The 9,085-nt window shown below is 34.4% G+C and overlaps 1 protein-coding gene across 1 annotated transcript in view; it reads left to right on the top strand.

Moving 5' to 3' along the window:
• LOC136832575 (cytosolic carboxypeptidase 1-like) overlaps nt 1-9,085 on the top strand; it is a 198,322-nt gene that overhangs the window by 19,078 nt on the left and 170,159 nt on the right. The window contains exon 2 of the mRNA XM_067093648.1: nt 2,514-2,571. The gene's annotated coding sequence lies outside the window, so the exon portion shown is untranslated. The remainder of the gene's footprint in view (nt 1-2,513; nt 2,572-9,085) is intronic.

A 9,085-nucleotide genomic window follows, 5' to 3' on the forward strand; every position in this document is an offset into this window, starting at 1 on the left:
AGAAGAGACAGGAATGACCATCAAAGAAGCTAAGCCAAGGGTTTAAACAGTACATTCTACAATATGAAAACAAAATTCAGAGCTTTGACCCAAGAAAATGACTGTGACAAGAGCAAAAAAAAAAAAAAAAAAAAAAAAAGGCATAACTAAACAAGAAGCCTAAATGCCAGAAGATGAATGAAAAATGTATGAGTCAAAGTTGTAAGTCTCCTCTCAAAATACATATTAAATTCTCAGTACTACAGCATGAACATACCAACCTTGAGTACAAAGAAATGAACTTGGAAAAATGCAGTTTTGAGATATCCAACAAAAGTTCAGTTGAGATTGCCTCACCGCGCTAGACAAAACTGATACATCAGACCACTTCAGGAGACTAAAATTGAAGATGAGGTTACATCATCCTCAGTCACAAGAATAATGATTCATGACAGAAAAGTTTCCCTTCACACAGACCACCAAAGCCTCCGAAATGGCAAATTTCCAGATCAAAAGAACAATGCAGTTCTTTTAAGTTGCAAAGAAAAGCAGAAACTATTCAGTGTGGAGATATTAGTAATTTTTTATAAAGCTGTGTAATGAATAGTAAATCTAAGACCTACGCAAACGTGCTGTGTCAAATGAAAGTGAATATTACAGGTAAATAACCAATAATATAAAAAGTGTCCTAGCAGTGTGTCAAGCAAGACTGGAGCCACTCCAGGATACAAGTTTTGGCAAAGAGAGGAACAAAGGTAATTAGATTATACAGCTAATAAGATGGAATCCTTTAATCAACCTTTTAATGAAAGAAAATATGGTGTGGCACTTTACCAGTTTTTTTTTTCTTTTTTTTACCTTGAAAGGCATTTGACACTGCCTGGAGACATGGAATCCTTAAACAGTCCATGCTTACAGGTTGTCAGTTGTCATCTTCAGGGAGGGTTTTCAGCTTAGGTTGGAGGAAAGGAGTCGATGACCTGATTGTATGAAGCAATTCAGTGTAATTGGTGTAATTCAAACAGGTGTTCCTCTCCCAGTGACTATTTCCAGAGTAGCCAAATTTTTTACTTACTTAGCTTCACTGTCAGACTAATCATGGAAGAATTAAACTTAAGATATGTTTTAATGTTTTATATGAAGATGAAAAAATGAAATGTGCAGAATATCTACGGAAATAGATTTTTATAATCCAAGACATATTTTTGTATATAAATCGGTTAATCATATATTTTGTCCTATATTATGATTGTATAATGTTCTTAGGATTTACAGTATTTTGTCTGAGACAGAAGTAGTTGTCTCACCACACTCACACCCTCTGAATCCTCAGGTATGTGTTAACCAGTAACCTTACTTTTAGTTGAAACTGTATGTAAAGACATTAGATGTGAGGGACCTGAAGGATACTTATTATAAAACATTGTTACATCACAACAGCATTAATCTTATGGCTCATCATCTCTGCATAGTACCAACATTAATGTGTCATTCCATATCTTAAACCCTTTAGTATGTTTTGGCTCTTTATGAATGAGTATTCAATCAAACTTTTTTTTTTTTCAGAACAATCCTGTTTCATCCCTTGAAATTTTGTTTTAGAATGTATAATTTTCTTCTTAATCAGCTCCTTTTACTTTTTAGGAGATTTATCAGCTGCCTCTTCATTGACAGATGGAGGTACTCTGGTAATTTTTACATCTGTGAGTCCAACTTAGTTTTGGAATCCTTACAGACATCGTTTTCTTGTAGTAAATGGCTTGACTACACTTGTTCTTGGGTATTCTTTGCTGAAATCTTCATGAATATTTAGTGCTTTCTGACTGACACACTAGTATCCACCTGAGTACATTTCCTGTTCATTTCTTCTTTACAGTATAGATATTTCGTAGTTTGTCAATCTTCACCAAGTATTTATCAAGCACTGTGATGTAACTTTAGCCACGAAGCTTATGGAAAGTAATTATGAGTTGTTTTTTGATTTGTCTAACACAAAGAATTGATGGTTTGTTCTTTTGGTATATCTTTGCCAATTAACTGATCACCTCTGTTTCAATATCAGGCATTTTAATTTTTAATTTTCTTATATCGGAAACTATACTGATTGTTTGTACAGGACTCCCAGCACTACTACGTTTGCTTTTTAATGTCCTATTTAGCAAAAGGAATAAGCAAAACCACAGTATATGTACGGAATAGCATAAGTAGCTGATTATTTTTATATGTATGAACACCATGAGCACAATGCACTAACCACATAATTAGAAAAAAGGCTGGGAAATTGTGGACAAGGGGCGAATAGCCCAGGTGTCAGGGTAGTGAGCACTCAGAAAAAAAAATCAAATTTAGAGAATTCGTGAAATTCATGAATTTCATCTTTGTTATTCAGTATGTCCAAGACCATAAAACTGATAATACATTTACGGCTAATGCAGAAGTGCTTTTTGTGTACACTGGTGTATGTGTAGATACAAATAATTTGTCATATATATATATTATTTTACATTCTTAAGTTTCTTTATTCTTATTTACAGAATGTACAGTGTAATTCATTGTGCTGGACATCCATGGGGAGCTGGACCTTTAACAAAGGTAAAGTTATCTGTCTTAGTATTCTGGGTAAAAGAGAAAGGTTCTTCCATTCTGCTCTACTGTATTGGTTTGAAGTTCCCTGTTAAAATTGTTTGATTTTTTCACGTTGATCAGTAAGGTAATATACCACTCATCCTTTACTGTAGAGGTTACATGTGTGCCTTCCATTTTTAAGGTTTTCCTTCTTTTTTGTTATCTTTTTTAAGGTTTGTTTCCAGAGTATTACGCAGGTGTCCAGAAAGGGCTTGCTAATACGGCAAATATTCATCTAAAGTGGGGCGTGATTTGTACTGTGACATGATTTTGCTTACATTTTTATATTTCCGTGACTTAGTGTCTTTCATAATCATATGGGGTCAACTTTTAAAGTACTAGCTTGGGAGAGAGAGAGAGAGAGAGAGAGAGAGAGAGAGAGAGAGAGAGAGAGAGAGAGAGAGAGAGAGAGAGAGAGAGAGAAAGATCCACTCAAAGGTTCATTTGGAAAATTATTAATTCAACCTTGACATTGACAGTGAAAGACAGTGAGTATGTATGTAACACTGCAGTATATTGGGGAGAAATGAATAGTCATATTATGAAAGGAGATGGAAAATTGAATCAATATTTGAAAAGCTCTTAGGAATGGGGTCAGGTGCCCATCGGAGTAGACTTTTGTAACTGGAATGAATTTTTTCCCCTGTTAGATTTGAATCTATATGCAATTTCATAACCCCGTCACCATATTTTTTATTTTCTCAATTCTAGTGGAGTATTAAAACAGGATTAATTCTGTTCAAAGCCTGGAAAATGAAAATAAACAATGATTTTTGTATGGAATATTTGACATTCACGTGTAGAGGTGAAAGACGTGCTGGCACAGACTGTAAATTAAATAAAAGGTTGTACACAGGCATAAGCAGAATATTTCTGTTGCACATTTAGTCCATAGTAGAATCATAATTTAAGGAAGAAATTAGATGAGTTTTTAAGTGTGTATAGTGGTTCAGAATCCATTCCATATTTAATACAGAAGAACTTTATGATGAATTTTTCATCACAGTTCTGGAATATAAAACTAAATTTTCTCCAACCTGAAATGTTGCAGTGATATGCAATATTCTGTATATATATATATATATATATATATATATATATATATATATATATATATATATATATATATATATATATATATATATATATATATATATATATAATATATATATTTTATATTATATATATACACATTTATATTATATATATGTGTGTGTGTGTATGTGTATATGTGGGTATGTATATATGTATGTGTGCGCATGTCTGTGTATAAGAGAGAGAGAGAGAGAGAAAGAGAGTATGGCGCAGAAGTGGTAAAATCAGTGGGCAGAAATCTTAATGATTCGGGAATGGGGATGAATAAACACGAAAATGTAAACAATTATGATAGATTCTTCAGTCAGGACTGCTGGAAATATCATATTTGTAAGTCTTGGCAATAGACTTGATTTTAAGATAAAGATATCTAAAATCAGAAGTGCTCTTTCTCTCTTTACAGTTTATGCACTTTGCTTGCAAAATTAAGAAAAGGGAATCACTCAAAAAATAAATGTTTGTGTGATTTAGAAGCCATATTTTATCATTCCGAACTGTCTTCTTTTGATAGAAACCTTTTGTTCTTCTGTATTTTAATATATAGGTTGTGTCCGACCAATTGCATTATTCCTGTCGATGTTTATCTAAAATAAACGTTGCCACGACGTGTATACTGTATCTTTGCTTTCTGTTGCTTGGGACTGTTCTCTCTCCACTACCTGTTGCGCGCCAAGCAGTGTTTTTTCTTGATCAATGTCACTTCTTAAAATGGTTTAAGAAAGTCAAGTTGCTCGGCGGTTTATGCCGTCCACAGTCATAAAAGTTTATCTCGGGGCGCTTTCACACATCATTTGGAAACGTAAGCCGTGGAGGAAATCTGGCGTGTTTTCGTTTGGTTCCGTTGGCAAGTTTTCCCCAGATATTTTGGCTATGATTGAGTTTGAGTGGTTTGTGGTCAGTTATACGAATTGATTCGAGTTGGCCCATTCTTTACATTTTAATTAAGCGTAATGAAGGCCGTGTTCACAGTGTATTTTTTGCTTTATGTGATACACTTCTGTATAAACTTTTGGGTCTCTTTTTTTGCCTTTTTATCTTGACAGCGTGAATTTCTATTTGCTTGAAGTCAGGACGAGGGTAAGAATCCAACTCAGGCCTTTCAAGGTCACTCAGATTTTTGCGCCCGTAGGGTAGGTGGACATTTCAGAGCTTTTGCACTTGATTCCGTTGGTAAGTTTTCCTCAGATATTTTGGCTCTGAGTTTGAGTGGTTTATGGCCAGTTGTACGAATCGATTTGAGCAAGTCCGTTCTTCACATTTTTACTAAGTATGATGAAAGGCGCGTTGGCAGTGATTTTATTTTGTTTTGTTCTATGATACACTTTTGTTAAGGAAGTTTTCCGTCTTGTCTTATGTATTTTGATTTTTGTTAGTGAATTTCTCTTTGCTTACCTAGGATGGTATTCAGAATCTGACTCAGACCTGTCAAGGTAAAACTTGATATTTTTACCCGTAGACTGGGTGGGCATTTCAAAGCTTGGATGCCGTTGGGGTAACCAGTACCAGCGTTCACAATCCAATTAGGTTTGAAAATGAAATCCATTCTGAGTGGATAAGGGAGAGGCGATAGTTCATACTTAACCGGTAAGATATCTTGTGGATAATTCTTGAAATAGCCGTTTTTGGAAAGAAGAGTGATAGTAGCCCTTAAATTAGACGTTTGTGATTTGACTAATAGAACGAAAGCGAATCCAATTCTGCAGCATCAGATCAACGCCATTTATACGCGTGTACACACACGCATATGCTTGCAGTGTTTACATCTGCCTGCTTGCCAATACATTTGTTACAAATATAGGAGATATACAAATGAGTGAACAGTTACTGTGTACATCTCTCTCTCGTTCCTTTGTATATATATATACATGTATATATATACACACACTTATACATATACCTTATATGTTTGTATATACACACATATATATAATTTATATATGTGTGTTCATGTGTATTCAGGAATACGTATATATTTGCATATTCCCTGTATTTGCAACAAGTGTATGGGCAAATTGGGAGATGTCAAATTCGCATGAGAGAGAGAGAGAGAGAGAGAGAGAGAGAGAGAGAGAGAGAGAGAGAGAGAGAGAGAGAGAAGATTATATTAATTTTTCATGAACCAACCTCTCGATCATCACCGCAAAAGGAACTGACGGAGAATATCATCATCCTTCAAAATTTGATGTCGACGATAAACGTCACAAAGTGAGGTAGCCGAACACTTCCTCGTTTACAGCGTCGTCATCTTTATTTCCCCTTGCACTTCTTACTTGTTTTCGCCTTCCCACCCATTCTCTCGCGCGATTTATTAGTCGTCCTGTTACTATGGTGGAAGATGTGTTCCTCTCTCCTTCTATCCACCCCCTTCCCAGTCCACCACTCTCTCCAGGTGTGTGTGTGTGTGTGTGTGTGTATGTGTGTGTGTACACTTTCATGCGTTGGAGGATGAGTGGGAGTCAACTTTTTATTGGTGGCAGGTAAACTAGATTTAGTCTTGAGGAGAGAGAGGTCTTGGCTCGATTCATGTGTGACGTTTCGGAAGATGGCAAGAAATAAGAGTAGATTCGCAGGGGGAGAAAAAATGGGCGTAGGAGGAGTGGAGTGGGAAGTTGGGGGGGGGGATGGATTAATGGATCCCGGATGAAAAGATGTTAAGTAGAAGACGTATGACGAAACTTCTTCTTCTTCTTCTTCAGCTTACCCATTTCTATATGGGGTCGCTGTTTCCTGTCAGCATTCTCCACCTTCCCGTGTCCAATGTACATGAAGAAACTGCTCGAACAAAAAGCGACTGGGGAAATATTAAAGCAGTAATCGAGAATGAAAGAATTATGATTTCATTTCTTCTTTTTGTGTATGAGTGTTTGTTTGTGTAGGATGAAGCTGATGTTATTTTCTTTATGAGGTTCTTAGAAAAACAAATAATCTTCATAACGGATCTCACGCAATTAGTCTAATTTATACAGTTCCGAGTGTACGAAGGAAAACTCAGAAAGGAAGCGTATATAGGTAAATTCCTTTAATTATTGAAGCACTATATAATGTTATCGTTTTAAAAAGGGAACGTTAGTTATCATTAGTTTATGGCACCTTGAAACTTACAATCCCGAGAGAGAGAGAGAGAGAGAGAGAGAGAGAGAGAGAGAGAGAGAGAGAGTTGAGACAATCCCACATGCTTTTCATTCAGTTTCTGTTGGCACCAGCTTGAGACCAACACCACAGCCTTTGCCTGTCCTTTGATGGATTTTGTTTGTTATCAAATGCCAATTTGACAACAAATTTCTCCTCTATTTTCCTGAAAGATAAAAACACACAAACCGATATCCCTTGGTGTAGTGTTGTTATTGCATCTCCGTTAATATATATATATATATATATATATATATATATATATATATATATATATTTAAATATACATGTATATGTATATATATATATATATATATATATATATATATATATATATATATATTAGTTATTTTACTTTATTCAAATAAAGATTTTGAGTCATTCCTGTTATGCTCTTATTAATATCGTTATTGAACCACCTTTTCTCTCTCTCTCTCTCTCTCTCTCTCTCTCTCTCTCTCTCTCTCTCTCTCTCTCTCTCTCTCTCTCTCTCTCTCTATATATATATATATATATATATATATATATATATATTTATTCTCTCACATATGTTAAGCCACACATCGTTTTATATCTAATTCTCTACACCTTCTGAATAACTTACACCCAAGGGAAATTATAATTGATAAATACATCAGCTCTAGCTGGCATTCGAACCTGCGTCTGTGGTTTAGATACAGCGATGAACAGTCGACTTTGGCCAATCGGCCATCAAGAGAGATACGAGTTGATGTGAGGGTAAGCTGGAATTGTTTGGATGTATCTATATATATGTATATATATATATATATATATATATATATATATATATATATATATATATATATATGCATACTGTATATATATTATATATATAATTATATATATCTATATGTATATACAGTATATTTGTATCAAATGTAAGGAGCCCATAAAAACGTCAGAATATAGAAAATAAATGTTACATTTCAGAGACCAAACTGTCTCTCTCCTAATGCAAAGCATTGCCTGAGAAGAGAGACAGTTTGGTCTCTGAAATATAGCATTTATTTTCTACGTTTTGGCATTTTTATGGGTTCCTTATATTTGATGGAATTCTGTTTGAACAGAAAATATTTCAGTCATATATATGTATATATATATATATATATATATATATATATATATATATATATATATATATGTGTGTGTGTGTGTGTGTGGCAGAGAGGTTGGAATGGAATAACATAATCTAAAAAGCACAAGTGTGTGTGCAGGGATCAATATTCTACCGACAAACTTCCTAAGTTGGCTTATGAAATGGCTGATATTCTAGTTTTCTGCACGGGGTTCATTCTAGATTCAGCAAGTTAAATGATGACTGAGGTAGTTTCAATAAGAGAGATCACTGAATAGAGTTATTAATGGGGTTGTATCACTACCCCCCCACCCTCCCTTTTTTTTAATAGTATGCAGAGGCAATATTTACAGAGGAATGAATTCCTGAATTGCTAGCAATTAACAAATATGGGGCAAATTAATTCTAGATTGTATTTCTCATTAAATTACCCTTCCCGAATTCTCCCTTCATGACCGTACCACCTAATAAAAACTTTATCTATCTTTCCTTTTATGCTTACCATTTTACCATGAATATATAACTAGAAATAAACACCACCATTTTACCATGAATATATAACTAGAAACAAACACCACCATTTTACCATGAATATATAACTAGAAACAAACACCACCATTTTACCATGAATATATAACTAGAAACAAACACCACCATTTTACCATGAATATATAACTAGAAACAAACACCACCATTTTACCATGAATATATAACTAGAAACAAACACCTCCAACTCTTTGATCAGGACAACAGAATTTTTCTATTGTATACTGTACGTATACTGATAATCAGGGTTGTCACCAGTTAAAAGTGCACATTATGATAAAAAATCTACTTTCTCGATATCATACATTCATTTCTATTGTTACTGTTATAACACAGGAAAAGACTGGCCTCCTGACAAACAACATTTTTTGGGTGCCCTAAAAAATATTCCCCTGAAAATAAGGATACGGAGTTTAAAGTAATTCATGAACAACTGTGTACTCTTGAATGCCCGATAATGTTATTGAAAAGTTTGTTGGTAAATTGAGCCAGATTTTTCTTTTGTGAATGCCCTTATTGCATTCACAAAAGAAAAATCTGGCTCAGTTTACCAACAAACTTTTCAAAAAGAAGCGTAAAGGTATAAAATTAATATCCCCTACCTTGAGAACATCA

The sequence above is a fragment of the Macrobrachium rosenbergii genome, chromosome 50 (genome assembly GCF_040412425.1).
Source record: "Macrobrachium rosenbergii isolate ZJJX-2024 chromosome 50, ASM4041242v1, whole genome shotgun sequence".
Taxonomy (NCBI): Eukaryota; Metazoa; Arthropoda; class Malacostraca; order Decapoda; family Palaemonidae; genus Macrobrachium; species Macrobrachium rosenbergii.